General features: G+C 41.0%; 1 long non-coding RNA gene across 1 annotated transcript in view; it reads right to left on the bottom strand.

Annotated features, from left to right (window-relative positions):
* Positions 1-260: 260 nt before the first annotated feature.
* Positions 261-22109, bottom strand: part of LOC113951319 — a 31137-nt gene continuing 9288 nt past the window's right edge. The window contains exons 2-4 of the long non-coding RNA XR_003529105.1: positions 19835-19937; positions 551-628; positions 261-404 (exon numbers count right to left, since the gene is read on the bottom strand). This is a non-coding gene — a long non-coding RNA (uncharacterized LOC113951319). The remainder of the gene's footprint in view (positions 405-550; positions 629-19834; positions 19938-22109) is intronic.

Genomic DNA, 22109 nt, shown 5'->3' with positions numbered 1-22109 from the left:
TTCATTTTTCTTTTTTGCTTAGACTGGAGAAACAGCATCCCTATTGTATGGTAGAATTTGACTTATCTCACAGCTGGATTCACTCCTTTGCACAAAGTGTGGTGCTAAGTTAAACTAAAATTCCATTTGGTCCGTAATTAACAGAGCTACGCTGATTAACACCAGCCACTGCTCCAGCCTTATACATCTGGTATCATAATTGAAAATCAAACATGAGAAAACTTTTAAGGATTAGATTATATCTGCTTTATTCACTCTGAGAAATACTTTATCCCCTAACACAGTCATTAAAATGGACATCAGCCGAGAACAGCAGTAGAAGCTGCAAGCACCTCACAGGCAACTCTTCAATGTGTTGTCCCTCATTCCATCCTGCCTTCTCTCTCCCACAGATATTCCAGTAGCTGCATTGTGATGGTGAATTTATGACACAGATTAAAATCTTCATATATAACCCCAGCCTGAAACATCCCCAGTCATTCCCAACGAGGATGTAAAAGTTAACTGAGCACGAATCTCCATATATAACTATCAAATTCATGACCACCACCTCAGAGTCAGCCATTCATCCACGTCAGCATCTCCAGCAAACTACCAGCTCCAAGCTGTCTCCTCAAACAAGAGCACTCTGCATTTTAAAAAAAAAGTCAGACAGAAATGTCTAATAGAGAGAGAACTGTGTAATAAGGGCAGTTCTCCAGGTACATTGTAATGCTGATTGATTAACTTCTGCAGTTCTGATTACTCTGCCACCACAGTGTTCTGTTCTCCTCAAGGGGCACTGCTGGCACTCAGTGGATCCATCCCGAGATCACAGCACTGCTCAGCACGAACAGGACACGAGGGAGCAGGGACACACTCACAGCTGGACACAAAGAACCAAGGTCTCAACAACTATTCCCCTCAGATAACCCCTAAGTCCACGGGCTGTCCACATTCCTGAGGGGAATCACAACAGCACAGCTGATATCCCAAGAGCTGTTCTCTCATAGAAATGGTCACATTTAGAGCCTCAGAATCGCTACCCTGACATGTTTTACTGAGGATGCTGTGAAAAATTAGCGTCATGAGCACGAAAATAATCATAATCAAAGTGATTGAAAATTACTGTCATGAATGCTGAAACAATCAAATCCATAAAGTGCACCACAATATTTTACCAGCTACTCCAGGCCACACATCAAGTTTGTCAAATGATATTTCTGCAGTGTGAGTGGCAGCTGTGATCCAGTACAATCACACCCGAAATGCTCTCATTAGCTGCATGGCTGGTACAAATGTGTGACCTGTAAGGGCTGGCATCTCACAGAAGTCTGTTAGATAAACAAAACCAGCAAAAGGCAGAGAAACCTCAAAGCAAATGAGCAGGATATGTACAAACCTCTTCGGTTGTTAATAAATCTCCATTTTTCTTTTCTGCTGAGGCAATATGCTTTAAGAGAATTTCTCAGGAAATGAAAAAAAAGGACAAAGTACCAGACAAATGTTTCAGTGGAAAACTCTCAAGCATTAAATTGGTTGTTCAGTTGGATTATGTGGAATTCTGAGTTCCAGATGTGCACTACCTTCCTCCTTGCCCTAGACTCCTTTGAAAGGAGAGTCAGGGACGCAGACAGAGAAGACTGTGGTGTATTCCATCAGGGTTCTGGGATGCAAGGAACATCCAGAGCACCTTGCCTTGCAATAAGAATTCAGGCAGGATGCATTCATGGGGACTCAAGACTTCAGTATGCCACAGAGTGGTGTGATAACTTTAAAGAGTTCAGGTTTAGGTGGGATACTGGGAAGAAATTCTTTCCTGTGAGGGTGGGGAGGCCCTGGCACAGGTTGCCCAGAGAAGCTGTGGCTGCCCCATCCCTGGAAGTGTCCAAGGCCAGGTTGGACGAGGCTTGGAACAAGCTGGGATAATGGAAACTGTCCCTACCCATGGCAGGGGGTGGAACAAGATGATCTGTAAGGTGCCTTCCAACCCAACCCATTCTAGCTGGGTTGATACAGATGTGATTGTAATGCAGAATTTTGCAATATAAAACAAAACCTCTAAATGCAAGGGATTATGTTCCCCCTAAAATCACAGAAGGGAAGTGAGGTCTTAAATCATGTGAATAAGCAATTGAAACAGAATAAACAATTCCATTTGAGCCTCAAGTTAATTATGGCACTGTAGCTGTCAAAAATTCATCTGAAGCACTTGCTGCCTAAATTGAAGGTTGGACATCCAAACTGAAATGTCATTTTTATTAGTCCCTGACACTTAGAGAAATAGCCTCTTCTCTTCTAGTAGGCTATAGCCATTAACTCCCATTAGTGCTAATGGAGTTATGCACATACATCACATGCACATACATCACTGAGCACCTTTGGAACACTCATAATGTCACATTAGATAACAGCTGTTTTATTGCAGTATAGGAAAGTGATTCCAGGTGAGGCTGGTCAGGCCCATTAAGACCTATATTGGTGCACTCAGTGCCCTGACACCTGGGGCAAAATAGAATTTTTAAACACACACTGCAAAGAGACTTAAACCCAGAGAGGCAAAGCCAAAAGGGACCACATCTCAAATTTTGCCCAAATTATATATATTATCCCAGAAGTTTTGCCACCTTTCCTAAGGAGTTGTTCTCCCTGCAGACCTGTCCCTACCAACCCTTTTGGGAATGGACTGTACAATCTCCAAGCCACCTCAGCTGTGGTAGACAATTATAGTTATCTGTCCAGAAATACTTGCATTTCCAATTTTAATATAATTATCCTCATAACCCCCCATTAAAATGCAGAAATGTAATCATCCTGATTCTACTGATGGGCAGTTCATGCTCAGAGAATTAACTGAATTGCCTACAGTAATTTAGGAAATCTGTTGCAGAGCCAAGCCTAAAACTAGGGTTATACATGGCCTCTAACATGGAACCAACCTTCCTCTTGGAAAAAATAAGAATTTGGCCTCCCTTAGGCACTCTTCGTGTCCCAGTGTTACTCCTGTTTCAGTGCAATGACATGTAAGACAGAAATTATCTGACTTTTTTTAATTGACAGGCAGCTGAGAACCGTAGTTCGTGAAAGGGTTTTTGGATTTTCCCTTTTGTGTGTGCTTGCCAGAAAAAACAGAATTTTTTTTTCTGTTATTTGGATTTCAGAATCACTACCCTTGTGCCTACCATGCTTTTTTAAAAACCTGAAATTTAGGTTATGAACAAGAAACTGAAGTGCTACAAATATCCATTAACAACGAGGAAAACCTGACCCAAAGAACCTTGTGGCTTCAACAAGTTTTACTGCTCTTATTCACGGTGTGAAACTTCCTCTGAAAGGAAAATAGTTGAGATCAGGCAACAAATGAACTCTTTGGAATATATATAATAATATATGTTGGACTTCAGGACATCATTGCACCCTTCATTATATTGCATGTTAGACACAGACCTGTTAATTAAATTGCTTTGAATCTTTAGCTGAAGGCCAGTGGTATAAAATTCCAAGAACTCTTTGGAGCAGGGTGGTTCTGTTTTCCTGGTTTTTGGATGCCTGGATACCATCAGGCTGCAGATATGGAATGAGAATGATAACATCTGCTCCACGTTCAGTTTAAATGTCCAGTGCTGTGCAGCTCTTTAACTAAGTGAGGGGCCCTAGAAGCTTGGGGTCATTTCTGGGTGATGTGAACCAAGGATTTTCTCCCCAGCTGAGCCACCTGTGACCTCTGCAGCAGCACAGGCTGCTCTGCCCCTGGTTGTGCACAAACAGGATGTCACATCTCAGAAGACAGAGCCCACAGAGGGGGATTATAACAAACCCCATGGTTTGTGTTTATCAAGCACTGTGCCCGTTGTTATAATCCCCAAATGCCTTGCATTATGGATTTGCCATTCCTGGCAGCACTCTATCAATAGGAAATTGAGTTGAATCTTTTAAGCTGAAGATAAGTGTGACTAATTGCCATCTTCAAACAGCTCTTGCACTGAATTAATTCTTGCACTTAGATACCATGTTTTATTAATGTTGGGATCCAATCTACCACAAAGGCAGTATGTAGTAAGGGTGAAAACATTTACCATTGATTGTAATATCAGCTCCTAACAGCTCTGGGGCACTTCTCAGATACCAGTTAAGGAAACCCTGTGAACTGTGCAGAGCTCCAAGCAGCTCTGTGCACACTGGAGTATTCACCTTAGTCATCCCAGTTCCTTTTGTGCAGAGAACAGATGGCAACAGAATCTGATTTTTAGTAGTCCTGTACAATCCCTGCTAAGTGGTTGTCAGAATTTACTGTCGTTGTTACGTGCTGTAGATGCACCGAGTGGAAATTTTAGAAAGACTTTTATAAATGTCACTGTAAAACACTTTCATCTCTGGAGTAGTTGGGTTGAGAACCCTCCAGTGTGGTCAGACAGGTTGCTAGAAAATATGAATGGAGGAGAGGCCCTCACTGAGCTTTGAGGCTGCACCATTTTTGGGGTGTCAGTGGAAGGTGGGAGGGGTTGTTTCTGTGGGACAAAAGAACCTGCCTTTAACTCAGAGGTCACTGGGGCAGAACTGCTGATCCCTCTTTCCAGATGGTTTGAGGGCTGATCCCACGTGCTTGGATTGCACGTTTATTTTGTACTATTTTGTAGCAATGCATAATGTAATATTGCTGCAAAAAGAACAGCTGAAAAGCCAAACAACCCTACATCTCAGACATTTGGAGTTTAAGTGACCTGCCTTCCACCCAGGCTTTTACAACATGAGATGACATTGCTAAAACAGACTGACTGAGAAAGAATCAGCAGCTCACCATGCAAACAGGTTAGTAAATCATTTTAGGGCTGAAAGAAGCTTTTATATTAATGAAATGGCTTTGTATTACAAACCTAATCTGGATAACCTGCTTAATTCCTTGTCATCTTAATTCATGAATTTATGTTAGGAATTCCCAAAAGTCTGGGACACTTGCCTGAAATTTTTAATTCCTTTCAAAATCATACATCTCAGTTTAATCAGAAATATAAATGCAGTGTACCCAATATTTCTTAAACAAATGGAACTTTTTTATTTATTGTAAATAAATATAGCTTAAAAATATTTTATGTATTTTCCTATTGAAGAACATTGCAAATATTAAATATATCACATTAGTCTACAATTCAGTTAAACGGATTTCTATTACTTAGCAATTCACATGTAGATTTTTTTCTAATGGAATTTTAAAACACAGATAATCCTCACAACATGTTCATGAATACTGTTTAAGTCTCATAATGTTCTTGTAAGGCAGTGTAGAATGCTTTTGGCTTTCAAGAGAAATACCTTGGGTATGGCAACCAAACCTGGGAATCAGCAGAAGACATAGAACAAGACCCACTATCTACAGCCTGCAGTGTTTACAGCTCCCAACCCCCCCAGTCATTCCAGCTGTGTACCTCTAGTACAGCAACACCTTCCTTAAAACCATTTTTTGCTCCTCTAGAAGTGGGAATGCAGCTGTAAGATCCAACCCACCTTCAGCTAAAGCCACGGTGAACTCAAACCCATCCACAGATAATTTTTGTTCCCCGTGCAACAAGAAAGTTTTCACAGGGACAAATCGATCCCTTCCATTCCCTCTGAACAATGTACTTTGGCATAGTCAAAAGGATCTTCCTTTATTTTGAAGGTTAATCATTCTGAGGCAATACTATTGCATTGTGTTTTTATGGGCTTTTGCTGTAGGGTAACGTTGTCCTGCATCTCTAAGGCTATCACAGCTTGCAAATGCAAGTTTTATTTTTCTTTGTTCTTGCTATACTGCCTACACAGATAATACTCTGATAGTTTTCTCAGCCAGCACCAACAGAGAGTTGGCTCATTTAAACTATCCTTGAATTGGATCCGACGTGGCTGCAAGGCTGGATTTTTCATAGTGTAACACGGGGCAGTTAAAGACCAATTTTTGCCATGGAGTTCTATTTCCTTCCAGATCTCTCTTGCACCTCTACATCAATATAACTTTTGGATTAACTGCTTGAAGCATCACATACCACTCGCACCTTCCTACTTTCTGGGATCCTGCTGTATTTTCAGGTGCAAACTACCTAATGCTGCTCTGCTGGCAATGACATGATCCTTGTGGGTCCCTTCCAGCTCAGGATATTCTGTGATTCTGTGACATCCACAAGGTTTATGCCAGACTTGGCAATGAGAAGGTTGAGGTAACCAGCCTATTTATAAAGTGCAAGACCTCATAAAGACAACTCCCTCGAGTGTAAGAACCAAGAATAACCCACAGACTGGGGTGACCCAGAGCAGAGACATTAGAGCAGCACAGAACAAAAGGAATGGAAGTGCTTACACTGGACACCCTCTGACAGTAACAATCCAAGGGAATTGGATCCCTCCTTGTCAAGCAGAGTTCCTGCCCCATTTCTCATCTGGCCAAGCACTGGCAGCAGCTCCAATAACACACCAGGGTATTTTTCAATCTTCCTTTTATCATTTCCAATGGCAAATGCCAGCAGTGCATAAACACTTGCTGTATCACACTTTCTTCCCTCTGAAGATGAAAGCAATATATCAGAGGTGGAGGTGAGGGTGGTTGCTGGGTTTTCTTTATAACAGCAGTCAATAAACTGCCAGAATCACCACCACGGATCTCCCAGGGGTTATTTGCAAATATTATATTTTGTTGCATGTGTTTATACAATCACTCTGTGGCTTTGGGTCAGATAAGCAACGAGAGACAAGGCAGATGCTTTGCTGATAATCACTTTTCAGAACCTCTTTGATTCCCTTTCAAGGAGATGAAGATCTGGCCCACAGCCTTCACAGTGTTTTTGAGAAGAGTCAGACTGAACTCCAAAATTGCCCTGACAGTCCCACTGTTTTACCATTCTTGAGTTGCCCAAATGTCCTTTTTTAGATTCATTTGCTTCCTGAGATACATGAAAACTACTTACTCCTATATGAAACCCAGGGCAATAGTGCTTTACACAATCCAGGAGTAATTCTCCCATCAATGAGCTGTTTGAGACAGTGACTTTACCAGTCTGTGCTTTGTGCCATGTGTTTGATTTACCAGATGTATAAATGCTTTATTCCACCAATGGCAAAACCAAAGCAGTTGCCCTGCCACATGATTTATATTATTTCATTCCTTATCTGCTCTGCAGCATCTCAAATCAGCCAAGTGCTCCCCACACTCCTGTGCTTCATCTTGATTTTCTTCAGAATTAGAGTCATTCACAGGGACTTTGCACCCTGGACAGCCAAATTATTTACAGACATACAGACTCCCTCTCTGTTGAATCCCTGCCTATGGCTCTTTGGGGATTTTCAAAAGTTCTTTCCCAGTTATATTATTACAAATGTCAATTCTGCATGACTTCTCAGGGCAAGAAAACTGAATTTTAAGAAGAGCTAGGTATCAATTTCCCATTTCTCAAACTGGGTTTGCAGATTTATTCACAAAACTAGCCCTCCTCTCCTTTGGGATCATTGAACAGGTATAGAACTAAGAAATCCTTCAAATAAAGTTGAGGTAATTTTAAGCAAATTCTTCCACAAAATTAAATGGTATTTTGGTATGCAGTTCTGCTTCCTCTACTGGGATTTGTGACCAGCTAAAAAAATCCTGTGGCAAAAATCTTTCACTTCATTTACATGTTATTTTAGCATCATCTCAAGCTTCCTTCACAATCAGAAAATATTTTGCATATTGCTTTCCCACTGTATCAGCAGACACAACTTTGCAAATTGGCACAATATATGAAATTTGAACTATAGGGAATAAGTAGTTGATGATGCTAAATGTTATGACTTTAATTGAACTTTCCAGGAGGCAGATTATTCCACTTTTCAAAATTAGTTTCCCAAGACAATTTGGTCTAAAAATATTTCAGATATTACACTCATTTTTCTTGTCAGACCTTTAAATTCATCATTTAGTTTCACAGCAAAAACATCCTAATGGGTACAGCCTCTTCCAATTCAGGTACAACTTGTCTTTCACATACTTGGATACACTCTCCTGAAGAAAAGAGCAGAAGTAGTCTGTAGATTCTACTATTAGCATCACAGAGAACTGACTTTTCTTTTGATGAGGTAAGATCCATTAATGCATTTCCAGAATGGAAAAGCTCCTTTTCATGGAGTCAAAGATTCCATGCATCAAATAATATAGTGTAATATAGTATTGTTAATACAGCAAGATGCAGAGATTTCACTAAATCTCCTCCTTTCACCTGACTCACCACAATTTTAACTTTCTCAGATGCAGGATGAAATTTCTGGCCAAAACAGACGCAGTCATGACACCAGCCTGACTAAAACCTCAAGGATGTAAGTTTAATACAGGGGAATGAAGGTTTTAGCTTTATTGATGTGATATTAATCAGAGGGATGGTGGTAAAATCACCTCTCATCCCACCCCCCACATCTATTGAGTAACTGCACTGTTATTCTGGGATTTGTCTCTCATGTTACAGATATAACCTAAATTTAAAAAAAAAAAAAACAAATATGCAGTCAACTTTAAATTGTGATGACACTTCTAAGTTCTTATGACAAAGGCAAACATCTTGAGAACGGTGAGTGGCTTATAATACCCTCTTACTCTGTGCATAGATAATGAGATTTCCTTTTCTGTGAAAGAAGGGGGACAAGAACTGATACAGCCAGTTCAACCAGGTGTTTGAAAAACGTCTCCAATGCCATCAGGAATAGTGCTCAGTCCCTTGGCAAACAGACATGTGCTACAGAAGGCAGTGACATTTAAGGAAAGGGGAATTATTTTTTTTAACCATGATTTACATTTCTGCACCTTAGCAGTAAATATGTCCAAGATTTACAGACTGAAATAAGTCAAATACTATAAGGTATGGAGTAGATCCTTTCTGGAGGAAAAAGAAGTGTCTTAGTCTACATGAAACTTCTGAAGAGCTCCTCCTCTAAGCTCCTTTAAGTAAGAGTGCCAGAGGAATTTATTGATGATTTGTAATAAGATGACATCAGTGTTAAGAAGGGGCACTTTTTAATACCTCAGTGTCTGGAGTCCCTGATCTAGGAATGAAGCAAACAGCTTTCTGGGACAGGCTTTCATACCTCCAGTGAAATCTAAGAACCCTCAGGACCTCCAAAGGAAGGTTCCCAGTCACGCAGAACCAGACACTAAGGAGATGGAGGTATCAAGACAGAATTGCAGTGTTGAGCACTGATGATTTTGTCTTTCCCATTCCACAGTTTATCCCTACAATTATTTGCCTTCTACTTTCTACTTTCTCTCCTTCCTCCACTACTTGATCCTATAAAGAAAACCAGAACTCTGACAGACACATTTGCTGCCCTGAATTCCTCTTGGTGAAAGTGTGATGCACTTCCACAGAACCAGCCTCTGAAAAGCAGCCCCCTGCCGTTGTCACCCTGTTTTCCAGGCCCTGCAGTCCCACACTCAGCTCAGGTGGCAGCTCCTCCTCCATCCCCTGCAGGCAATCCCTGCTGGACCACAGGAGCTGGCACTTTGTCATCCTAGAACTGTTTGACTTAAGCTTGGCAGTAGATTTTGGCTCTTGGAGCCTCCTCTCTGCTCAGCAGTTGAGGCAACTCTTCCATGTTCCTTCCAAGCCCCACTGGCTCATGAAGAACGTGGTGAAACTCAGCTAAGGCAGCAGCCAGGAGAGAAAACATCAAATCACAGATGAAGTATTGTTCCATTACCCATATATTTCAACAGAAAATATCTTTATTATTATTATTATTATTATTATTATTTTGTGTGTGTGTCACTGTGCCAAGTGACAGCTCTTCTCAAAGATAAACTAATAAGGTTTAGCAGATTTTAAGGGAAACAGGCACGGCAACAATTTTTATCTCCAAGCCTCTAATATACTAACACCCAACCTGGCTCTAAAATACTTCCACATAAATTCAAGCTGTCAGAATACAGAATATCAGTCATGTAATGATATACAGATGCTATAATGCAGATATGTGTAAAATAATCACTTAATTACAAAGCTGTAGCTCTAGTAGTGTTTTGCTACACTACAAAATGACACAGCATGTAATATGGGAAAGCAGCTCAATCTATAGATTACTGATTTTGTGCTGCCTGCCTTTGCAGCAAACCATGCTATCTGCTTATTCCAGTGGCATGGCACTAATTCAAAATGCAGGAATGGAATTGCCTTTCCCAGAGTACAAAGTGGGCTGTTTAAATCTGACAAGGCTTCTGCCTTCCTTTTCTCCTGCCACCCCCCAGCCTCCACACATAAACATATAACATCATTTAGACAAATTTTTTCAAAGCAGTCTTCTCGTTTCTTTTCTTTATTTTTTTTTTTTTTGTGAGTGTGAATTTATGAGGGGACTGAGATCCACAAGACCAGAAGCTAAACTAACATGTTACTTAAACACATGCTTTATCAGCATCACCTCTGGGAGGTTTCCTGCTTCTAAGCTATTGTGCAAACAGCTTTTGTTTCACAGCAGCAGAAATCTCTTTGGTCAACATTAGCATTTTGTGTTTTGATTTATTGCAGGTCCTGAAGATAATAATCATGTTTCCCTTCTTACCCATTACATCATTTTTTTCAATGATTCTCACTACAACAAAGGGATTTCCTGTTCCTCAGGTGGGGAAACTGAGGCATGATGGCATTATCCATGAGCCCAGGGGCAAACAGAACCCCTGTTTTCTTAACAGTGCTCTTGTGCTCCAGCAAATGACCCCGTTGTGTCAGGTTTAGCTCCCTCAAGCAGCACTCAGCTGTTAGGAATTGTTGATTTGTCCTGTCCAAAATGGTTATTAATTGATCTCACCTCCTCTCCTCACTCCCCATGTTCTCACACACCTCAAGCCATAACTTCACAAAAATCCGGAGCATGGGAAGGGGATCCGAACATGACCTCTGTACTTGAGCCCTTGACCACAAGAAATAAATCTCCCTGCCTCATTGGTGTTTACCCTTTCAAATTCTGGACTTTTTCCTCTGGGAATGAATGTTAACAGGCCATGGCCAATACCTACTTCTAGTTTTTCCTGTATTTTCCAATATATATCACAAAAATAGTGGTCCTCTTTACTCCTCACGGTGTAATTTTCTTTCCTTCCATTTGCTTTTTTGTAACTTCAGCCTCCTGTAAATCACATTAAAAGGACTTGCTTTCTAATAGTTTTCTTATTGACTAATATATTTTATTTGGCACCTGTTACCTTGGTGGATATTTCTTCTTCCAGTAATTTACTATATGTGACATAGTCCCCTAAGCACTAGTCAAAGGAACCAAGACAGTTAAACAGCAGATTTACTCGATGCTCCTTGGGCTTGGGGTCAAAAAAAAAGAACTTGTTCCTGTTATGAAAATCATCAGCATCCACAGTTTTGCAGAGAGAGGACTTGCCACCCCATGTACTTACACGAAGCAGCTGACATGATGGATTATTTTATACAAGTCACTTAGGCATGCTGTGCCCATTTATCTATTTAAAATATGAAATAACTCTTATCTTATACAGAAGTGTTTATTGAGGCTTAATGAGCTGCTATTATGTTTATTACAGAGATTTCTAAGGACCACATGGCATAATGTTGCTTTATATATGGAAGATGATTAAAACATCTTCTGAAGTATCAATTTGTAAGTAAAAAAGGTTCCAGCTATGAAACCACGTGCTATTACACTCTAGAGGACGTGCTATAATGCCTGTATTTCTTCAGAATACTTGTTTAATTTTAGTACATTGTTTCTTTATTACCACAGTTTAGTAGTATTAAGGATTTAAGCACCACAGGCTCCTGTGATATTGGGTTGGTTTTCACTTGTTCTGTCTGCTGAGCAGCATTTGCTGACTCTTTGAGTCAGGGGAAGTGTCAGCTGCATCAACAGCTTTGCTTTTCCCAGTGCTGGGAATGTTACCCCTCTGGATGTCACCCTGTGCAAGACAGATGTGTCAAAACTGTCCCCTTCCTCCAGACACATGAAGCAAAATTTTAGGAAACTATTCCATTATGCTCTGAAACATCTTAAGATTTCCAGGTAAATAGTTGGCTCTCGGTGCTGTAACATGAGGGTTCTGAGAAGAACAAAAAAACCACCACAATCAAAGAAAAAAGTCCTTCAATAAAGGAAAAACTGGTGACTACAGGAGAGAGAAGTTTCCTAACTCTGTGGCTGGCTGCTGCACCCTATTCTGGATCTCAACCAGGCTGGCAATGCCAATGGCAGCTCTCCTGCAGGGCACAGGGATCTGCAGGTGCCACTCATCCAGCTTGTTCCAGCTTGTCCTTGCCTGATAACCAGATTTTTGGAGCCAATCTCAGTGTATTTTCCAGTAAGGAAGGATCACTCCCCTCTCTCTGCCTTCTTTAGCTTAAGACTTCACCATGGGAGTGTGGTGTGATGGAAATGCATCCTTCACCCCCACCACAGCTGCCAGGGAGCCCTGGGGTGCCAAGAGGGGCAGGGTAAGTCAGGAGGCAGTTACTCAGTGAGCACAGAATAGGTGATGGACACTGCTCCATTTTTGGCAGCTTTTTTAAGATCACATGCCAGGCATTAGGAAAATATTATGGTAAAAAATCAGAAATGCTCTGACACTCCTCTGACCTGTGACCCAGCCTGGAAAACAAATCTTTGCCACAGAAAACCAAGTCATACAGGGAGCAGGGTGGTCATAGAAACCATGATCCAGAAGTCACACTATACACATAAATACTGACACTGTGCCTTGTTCCTGAGGGAAAAGTGCCAGTGTCGCCTGAGTTTGGGTTTTAAACACATTTAGTTAGGCCAATCCAAGAGGTCAGGTCCTTCAGCACAGTTCATCTTAGTTCAGAATTGCTCCAAAAGAAACCAGGTTAAAATCACTGCAGTTTCAGGGGTTAGATTTATCATAATTTAATGATTTATCTCCTTATGCTTTAGTACTGAATTATGCAAAGTTGCAAGGGCAGTGAGCAAATGGCTGCATATAGGTGAGGGGGGGAAGAGTAAAACAACAAATATGTTTTGAGATCTCCTCTGTTAACACATTTGATTTTACCAAGTTTTGTCTCTAATAGGACAAGCAGATGAAATTTCATTACCTCCTGAGTAAATGAATTCCATAAGCTGATCATAAAGTCAACAAATTCATGTTTCTTTATGCTTGTTATACATGAACAGCTTTTTGTAACAACAAAAGCAAGTACAAGAACAGCAAGTTTATAAAAAGGGCAGAAAGAAAATTTTATTTTGAAAGAAAATTATTTGTCTTCTTTGAAAGTTTCCTTAAATCTAGCTCTATATCTCTCTGTCACAAGGCAGGTATCAAAGAACAGACTGAATTTCCTTCATGAGCAGTGATAACAAGGATCATTTAAAAGAAATGAAAAAAGTTATGGACTAACACACAGACATATACGTATATATATCCACACACATAAGGAGAACCTCCCTAAGAAGTCCCTGTGATGTGGAGAATATGCAACATTAAAATATTGCCTTGGGTAAGAAATTCAATTTCCATGTCCACAATCCACAGTCCTGATCTGGGGCTTGATTTTTTAAAACTCTTGTATTCTTTATTTTGCAAACGTTGGTGAAGGACAGAGGCTTCATAATTATATCACAGACAACTGGGTTTTTTCTTTGAAGATCAGTTATCTTCACAAACCTTTGGAGAAATGAATTATTCCTGTCACTAATTCCTGTTGTGTTTTTTTTTCCTGAAAGTAAAAATCCAGAGTTTTCTCACAGTGCTCACAATTCACACAGTGCATGGTGTTGTGACACTTTAAAAATCACAGCCACCACCTACAAAGGTTATAGGAACTTCCCTAAAAACGTGTAGGAAAATTCCTTTCCCTTATTCTGCTCCAGCTGGCAGTGCTATGCTTTCCTATCTGTGAGAGGACACTGGTTTAAATCAAATAAATTATTAGTAACATTCTTCATGACTTTGAATTGTGCAGATTTTGGTGTCAGGGTGACTGATGGACAGCAACAACCTGCTGAGCAAACAGAAGTACCCAACAAAAGCCTTTTATGGAGGAGAAGTTAATGACAGTATTTACCTTCTGGGATTTCGTTGGCAGGAGAAACATCACCCCATGGCTTAGCAAACCTTGGAAATTTAGGCAGTAACAAGCAGGGTTTGGCAAGATAGAGGATTATACCCCAGGTGTTTCTCCAAAGATACCCAACCAGCTGAACTCCTGAATCTACAAAATCAGAGCTGATGTCTTTGTGAGGTACATTGCAACGAATACAATGGAAATGGGAAACTTGATGGCTAAGACAAAAATCCTACCTCCTCCAGCATAGTCTGAGATTTTTATTATTGTCCTGGTCATGATCTGTGAAGTCAAGAATGGCAAGTAGAAATAAAGGGAGAAAAACGAGCTCAAGAAAAAAGAGACTTTTATTACATCCATGCAGGAATGTTATTAAAGTGAAAGAAACCTGAGGGAACAAGAGCTTTGAGCTACGATATTCTTTTCTGTAGAGCTGATGAAAAGAGACTATGAAAGGTCAAATAATTCTAATTCTCCTCCCTGAAGTCAGTCATTCTTCCTGTTGTCAATGTTCCTCTGTAGTGTACTTAGCAAAGGCAAGATTGCATCAGCTCATGGCTGCAAGAATGAATTAAACAGAGCAACGGATGCATTCCTGCTGTCCCACTCTCATTCTCCATTTCCCTGAAATGCTGACAGTCTGAAAGCCCAACCTCACACCCTCACATCAAGACTTCTCTCAGCAAAGGAGATTCCCAATGTGGGAAAGAGCCCAGTTTTGAGGGGTTATCCCTGCTGACATCCCTCCCTCCCTTCGTACCACCCCTCCCACCCTTTGTGCAACACTCAGGATGATTCAGAAAAAGGTACAGGGCACATGACTAGGAGATGAAATGTGGAATCCCAGCTCAGTGAGAATCCACGGGGAGTGATCACAACCAAGAATTTCACCCAACACATCAGTCCTGCTCATGGAGGAATGAATAGGCTTTGGGATGTAATTTCTAGGATTTTGGGATGACCTGAATCAGCTAAGTACAAAGGGTTAAAAATAACTATTTAGATTCTTGTCTAAGAAGAAATGTATATTATCTCTATATCTTCTATAGGAAGAAATGTATATTATCTCTAATGAACCGTAGGTCTCCTGAAGATAAAATTTAAGAGCTTAACATTTCAGTGTCACTGAATTTCCTTTCTGTGGAACATGAAACTGTGGCTAGGCAGTTGGAGAAGAAAACACAATCTTGCTTCCTTTCCATATTCATGATAATACTTGTCATAATAATTTAGTTTTGTTTCAGTAACAGGAATGTTGGTGTTTTTCCATTTCCCCAATGCATTTCCATTTTCACACTTCCCCATCTAATATTAAATATATTGGAAACGGTGCCAAAATATTCAACCACATTGAAAAAGCAGAGCAGAAATAAAATTACAGTCACAGATTTCATATCACTCCTTTTTCTAAATTAATAAATATTTCATTTTCTTATCTAGAGAAGCAGCAATGAACTTCCACTCCCAAATATGAGAATCTGGCAAGGTAAACTTAAAAACACGGTTTAGCAAATAGATTATCCTGAAAATGACACCATGATTATTACAAGCAGCAATCATTCCCACAAGAAAGAAGAACAATCAGATTTTTGTCACATGATCCTACCATTAAAACGTCTCCAGAGTGAAAGATTTAACAGATAATTTCAGGTCACCTTGCCAATGAAATCACAGGGAGATTGGAACTCTGGGTCACTGATTCTAGACAGAGGTGTGGCAGAGCCACTCTCCTAATCGTGATTAGGCTTTCCCCCCCCCTTCCTGTTCCAAAACTCACATTCTCATCTCTGCTGCTGTATAGCAAAGACCATAGTGACACTTGCTGGTGCAGCAAGGAGTCTGAAACAAAATGCTAAAGGAGGCAGAGCCAACTGCAGTTGTTTTTTTTATTCATATCTTCCCTTGGGGATAAATGCTCTGAGGATTCTGTTTCCCGCTTGGCAGACCAGGAGATGTACAACACTGAGGGGCAATTATTCTGCTCCTGATCTCGCAGTGTAAGCACTGAACCAGCAGCCTTGGCTATCACAGGAGCAGTGTGCCACTCTGTGAAACTTAGTTGAGCCAATCTTCTCTTTCTTCCCCTTGTTTTAAAAGATATCTGAAGAAAAACAGTACTCCAATACCTACTCCCCCCCCTTTGCCCTCCACCTCCCTTACCTGTCTCCTTAAATGCCCCCTGTACTCCTTAAATACCCCTGGGTTGCAATAACCTCTCCTTTCAAGGAGAAGGGACTGGAGAAGTGTCTGTCCCCCTGTGCCTGGTATTTATGGAGCACCTCAGTCCTGCTTTCAGAAGAGCAGTGCCTGGCACTGATCCTGCAAGGAGAGCCAGAACCTCAGGATGTGCTTCCAGCCATGGGAGCTCGAGCAGTGCCTTGGACTCCTTGTCCTCCACTGCAAAGGGCAGTAGGAGACATGAATCTGATTTATTTGAGGGAGGGACAAGTGGTTCTGCAGTCATATTAAAAGCTAGAGATACTCCATGGGGTTATAACCCCTTACAGCATCTTCCCTCCAATCCACATCCAAAATAGGAGTGAAATCTCTCTTTAAGAGAGGTTCTAGTGCATGTTCACTTAGCTGAGGAGGATTATTGGACCCTCAGCTCTCTCACTTGATACTTGGAAACTAAAGGAGATTTTCCTTGCAGGCTGTGACAACAGGAACAAAGAAAAACCTCCAAATGAACAACAAAGCAACACTTCTACCATTTTTTGATTATACTCACAGACAATTCTCCTTCACAGGTAACTGAATATTTCAGATGGTGATTTCATTAATTTTTTGTCCTGATAGAGGCAGTGTGGTTGCTTTCACCTGAGGTTGAATTCACTGTTACTGCAGAGGCACCTGGAAGCACCTGACCTCCCAGGTTCTTAATATTTAGGGTGTAAAAGGCTGAGAAAAAAAAGAAGCAAGGTACAGCAAGTACATGGGGGTCAGCTTGGATTTACACCTTGTTCCCATCATAAAAAGAACTTCAGAGAAAATTTTGGTTTTAGTCCTCAGTTGTTCAACATCTTCCAAAGGAGAAAGTCTTTTACTTCCCTTTCCACTTATTTTCTTACGACCTTTCCACATTTTTAACCTGTTCTAAGGAGCCAGGAGTACCATTCCCAACCATACAGTTTTTCACAGGTGACAGAGAGGGGAAATAAAGGGCTGCACCTCCTCCTCTACAGCACATTTCAGCAACATCTACAGCATGTTATGTGATTCAACTGAATGAGATTTTCTGCTTGCTCCTTGCCCTTTCATTCCTCTCCTATTGTCCATAAATCACATTTTCCTCTCAGTGTCTCCATTTCATCATTTACCTTGTCCATTTAGACTGCAAGTATCTCAAAACAGAGCTTTCTCTTAGACATCCTAAGTTACATACAATAGTATTGGGGAATTCTGGGAAAGATCTTATAGAGGTATTTCCAACCCTCAGGTCCTTCCAGCAGTGGAGCAATTCCACCTACATGTTTTTACAACTCAGTAAGCCAAGTTGTGTGAATAACTTGTTTTGGTTTGGTTTCATACTTCCCTGCCTGAACAGATACACTGCAAAAATCCATCACTCTTCCCATTAAAAAATGTCCTGGTAAGACCTTAACCAGTTTTAAAATATTCAGATTCATCTGGACAAAATAGTAAAAAAAGTTGTTTAAAAATATGAACACATATATAAATCTGGTTCCTATCAAAACTTTCAAAATGAAAATTATTTGTCTTGATGAATCTTTTAGCTGAGGCAATTTGACAAACTCAACATGAACGAATAAACTGTGTCAATCAAAGGCAATGTGAATTTACATTGAAAAACTTCCATCCTGAGATTATTGACCAGTCCCAGCTGTAACACTTGCACTATGGATCAATCCTAATTTTTGAATTGGTAACCAGACAACATTTTGGTGTTTAGTCACTCAGTCTTGCCTTGGTACAAACAACTGGTGTGTGCTGAGCAGAGGGTGCAGTGATCCCTCTGCTAAGTTTGCTTTGTTTTCCTACAGCTCAGGCACTGTTTGACTTCCATCCCTGGAGTAATTAGGGATATCCTGGTCTCCTATATGAACTCACCTCTCTCCTTTCAAGCTTCCATGTACATTGAAGAAGATCCTTTTGGAGAGAGCTTGGAGAGTTTCTTTGGAAGCAAAATACACAGTTATGAGGCGTATGGAGGTCAGTGTGTGTGTGACAAGGCACAGCAAACCCCAGTCCCTGCTCCAGGACCTGCAGGGTTGAGGGGGCTGTCAGGGCTGATCCCTCTGCCAGCTCTGTGGCCATTCAACTCACACTGTGTGCTGCTCCAAAGGAGTCTAGTGCACCAAACAAATTCCAGGTAGAACAAATGGCAGGATGCAATGGACCCAGGCCACTGCAGCTGAGGCACAAATATTCCCAAACAAAGCCAAGAGTTCCCGTCAGGAGCAGTGTTCCCATTTGTACCAGGAGAAGATTTTAAAGTACAACAAGACACCATACCAAAAGGTTAGATATTGCAAAGAAATTCGGAATTTGGAAGTAGGTTACAATCAAAAGTTTTGAAAAAAACTGGAGAATCCCTAGTGGTATTCTTTCATGGATGTTCAGAGGGAAAAATGATTAAATCTTCTATCAAGGAACTAGAAAAAGGGAAAATAAATACAGGGGATAACAAGGGTCAAAAATGTCATCTTCAAGGCTACTAGAACTAGGATAGGGGAAAAAAATTCCTCTTGAGCAGTTGGAGGCTCTGGTATTATCCATTTTTTAAGCTACTTGGCCTGCAAGCGAATATACTATTAAAACCCCCCAACTTTGTGGCAATGTTAAAATATTTCAGCTGGGAAAACTCATAATATCCCAAGAGCAGGAGCAAGTGTTAGTCTTAAATTCCTCTACAAAAGAAACACAGAGTGGCAGACTTAAATAACTGCATGCAATGAAAGAAGGAGAAAAAATGATACTTCACCAAAAAAAAGAAACCAAACCAGGCTGCAGATACTACCATTTTTCTTCCGGGAAAAGCATAAAATAAAGAAAGCCTGAGCTGCTGCTTAGGTGATACTTCAGAAATGCAAGTGGAGTCCCTGTAGAATTTCTCAAGTTGCTGTCAATTTATTCCAAAGAAATACAACTTAGCAAAAGCCATCAACACAACAAGCCGCTATTCAAACACTCCAGTGTTTTTATCTCACTGCTTTAAACACAATCCTAAGGAGAATCTCTGTTTGCTGTGGTTCAGGATGACTGATCTTGACTCTTTTTTAAACAATCAAACCTGGATAGACACAATATTGTGCAAAGTCTTACCGCACAGTGTCCTTGCATGGGGCACTCCAGCCCAGCAGCCATGTTCTGGAAACTGCTGCTTCCCCAAGTCTGAAGCATCAGCCCTGACTTACCCATGAACATTCATTTATAAAACAAAAATGTGTTTCTGGCACCTTTTGAGGCCCAAATCACTTATATCCCAGGTCTTAAGAGGCACAGAATTGTGCTTGGAAGCACGATTTGTATTTTTTTAAGGATCATATGGTCTCGTAGGGGCAAGTGTTAGAGGGAAGTGGTCTGTGTCCACTGTCCTTGGTCTGTAAGTTCATCACAACTGGCACCTGAACCAGAAGCTTAAAGATGGCAGCACCTGAAAACATGGGCACCACAGGGAGCCCTGCAGGTGCTGTAGCAGGATCTGCTCGTTCCCCTGCACGATGCCAAGGGGCTGCTGAGCTGTGACATTCTGATAGAGTGGTAGGACTTGTAACAGAGGAAAAATGTCCCTCTCAGCCACAAGGGTAGATTAAGAATTAAATGCTTAAAAACAAAGGAGAGAAAGCAGCTTTATAACTCACCAGAATGACATATCTCCTTGCTTCCTCTCTCGCCACCAGAGATGACATCTGTCACCACTGCCCTTGTTCAGGAGAATGAGACATTCAAGAAGGCATCTGAAGCCTGGAAAATGAAGAAACTCATGAGAGCAAGAAATTAATGGAGAACAAAATGCCTGTGTTGGGGTTAGCAAGCCTTTTCCTTTCTATATGGGACATACAGGACATAGGGAATCTCTCTCCCTTTAAGTCTATAATTATGGCTGTATTTTCATTCATGGTCCCACCAAAAACACTGAAGCCCAAAGCCTTAGGATGGATACAGTCTGTAGTCCTTTCCTGCTTGTAATACTTAGAAATACAGACTTCTACCAAAACCAGAAAAGGAACCTTTCCTTGCAAAAGACAAACACTGATCTTGGGATTACATATTAGGGAATTTAGAACAAATTATGTTCTCAGTATAATGACACTGAGGTTGCAGAGAGCATGAATAGAGGTGAATTTGATGTTAAGAGTTTAAATAATTTGCTCAAGGACACAATGCAGTTCACTGTGTGCCCTGAGATTAGAAGCCAGGAGCTATTAAATTCTCTCTTGTTCCCAGACTGTTAGACTAGGGGATAAAGCTCCCTGCAGAGAGGAATATTTAAAGAAAAAAGAAAAAAATAATGAAGAAGAAGACTTATTCACTCAGTACAAGCCCTAGAGTAAAACCACACAGGTGATATTACCAGTGCTTCCTGTCCCTCATGTATATTCTCCTCAACGTCCTCTGACTGAGAGAAGTAGAAGAAATGGCAATTTCCCAAGAGCCATCTGCCCAAAACTGAGGATTATACCTTCTGGGGCTTGGGAGAAGGGGACTTAAGGGTGGCTCTACAACCCTAAATATGAGAAATAACTTCACTCCCTGCACCTGTGACATTCTAGTGAGCAGTCCCCATCAGCAGGTGGTGTTAGACTCCCCGAGAGCTTGACAAAGGCAATAGCAAAAAAGGGTTCTTCTTTCCAGTCATTAGAACACAGAAAAGAGACCACCAAATCCTACAGTTCTCCAGCCTCCCACATGCCAGGGATGGGAGGAGGAAGACTGTGACACCTTCCAGGCTTGTCCTTTATTAATACATTGAGCTGTCAACACTTTGGAGCAAATACTCCCCAGATTTTCCCCAGCCTTTGACTGCATCATGAGTTGCTGTTGTAATGCTCTCCTTCTCCTTTTTTTTTTTTTTTGAAAAGCTTTCTGTGAGCTCCATGGGCACCAGGAAAGGACTCACCATCCCCCAGCACCCTCAGGATGGCCACTTGTCCTGCCTTCCTTGTGCCTTCCCACTGCCTCCAGCCCTCACGTGAAACACTCTGCCTGTAACACACTTCCCAAGCACCGGGGATCCAGAGGGATTCACTTTGGGGCAGATGCTTTGCAATGAGATGGACACCCCAAATGCAGCCCAAGGGAAGGAAAAAACAACAGTAAATCCCATCTGGAGCTGCCTTTCCTCCATGCAGCCCAGTAGCACCAAGAATATCACAAAGCAAGCAGTGACTGCCATAGGGAGGAGCACCAGTGTTCCAGGAATTGGCCTTGTTTACATGGATTAAAGACCAGTATTTCTTATCATACTGAAATTCTACCTCAACATGAAACCTTTCAGAATGAGGACAAGCTTTTTACTATATTTGAGTAATTCTTACTGAGCCACAGTGCAAGTTTGGCCATTTATTGGGTCCCCACTATACCACAGTGCAGTATAATAAAGTATTGATTATTCATTCAGTTTTCTCATAATTATATTCCCCAATGCTTGAACACTGGCAACTGCAAATGACAGATGTGTGAGAGCACTAAAACATAAATACAAATAAAATTTGAGATTATATCAGCAAGTGTAAGATGGCAACACATTTCAGGACTAGGTTGATCAATGACTGTGAAAGGGAGGAGGTTTTATTCAGGCTATAACACTAAATATCCTTCCACACCTTTCCCCACCTGCCATTCATTACCACAACACCTCTTACTACAGCACCTGATTACTCTGCAGATCTTCTTGGTCATGTCTGTGCAGAACTAAAGACAGATGTTGCATTAGATCCTCTGCTGCTGGAATGAGGATCCTGTAGTTTGTCTCTTTTCAAACAACAGGGTTGGATCTGCCCTGTTCTGAGTTGAGCATTTCACTTGCTCACACCAGCAGTGTGGAAATCAGACTGGATGGACTCATAGTTTGTTTGGTGTGTTAATGCCCAGGGTCCTACAAAAAACCCCACAATTTTCCCTTTCAAATGGGCT

Source organism: Corapipo altera, unplaced genomic scaffold, assembly GCF_003945725.1.
Source record: "Corapipo altera isolate COAL_440 unplaced genomic scaffold, ASM394572v1 67, whole genome shotgun sequence".
In the NCBI taxonomy this organism is placed as follows: domain Eukaryota; kingdom Metazoa; phylum Chordata; class Aves; order Passeriformes; family Pipridae; genus Corapipo; species Corapipo altera.
The sequence above is the reverse complement of the archived record's forward strand: the minus strand, read 5'-3'. Positions and strand labels throughout refer to the sequence as shown.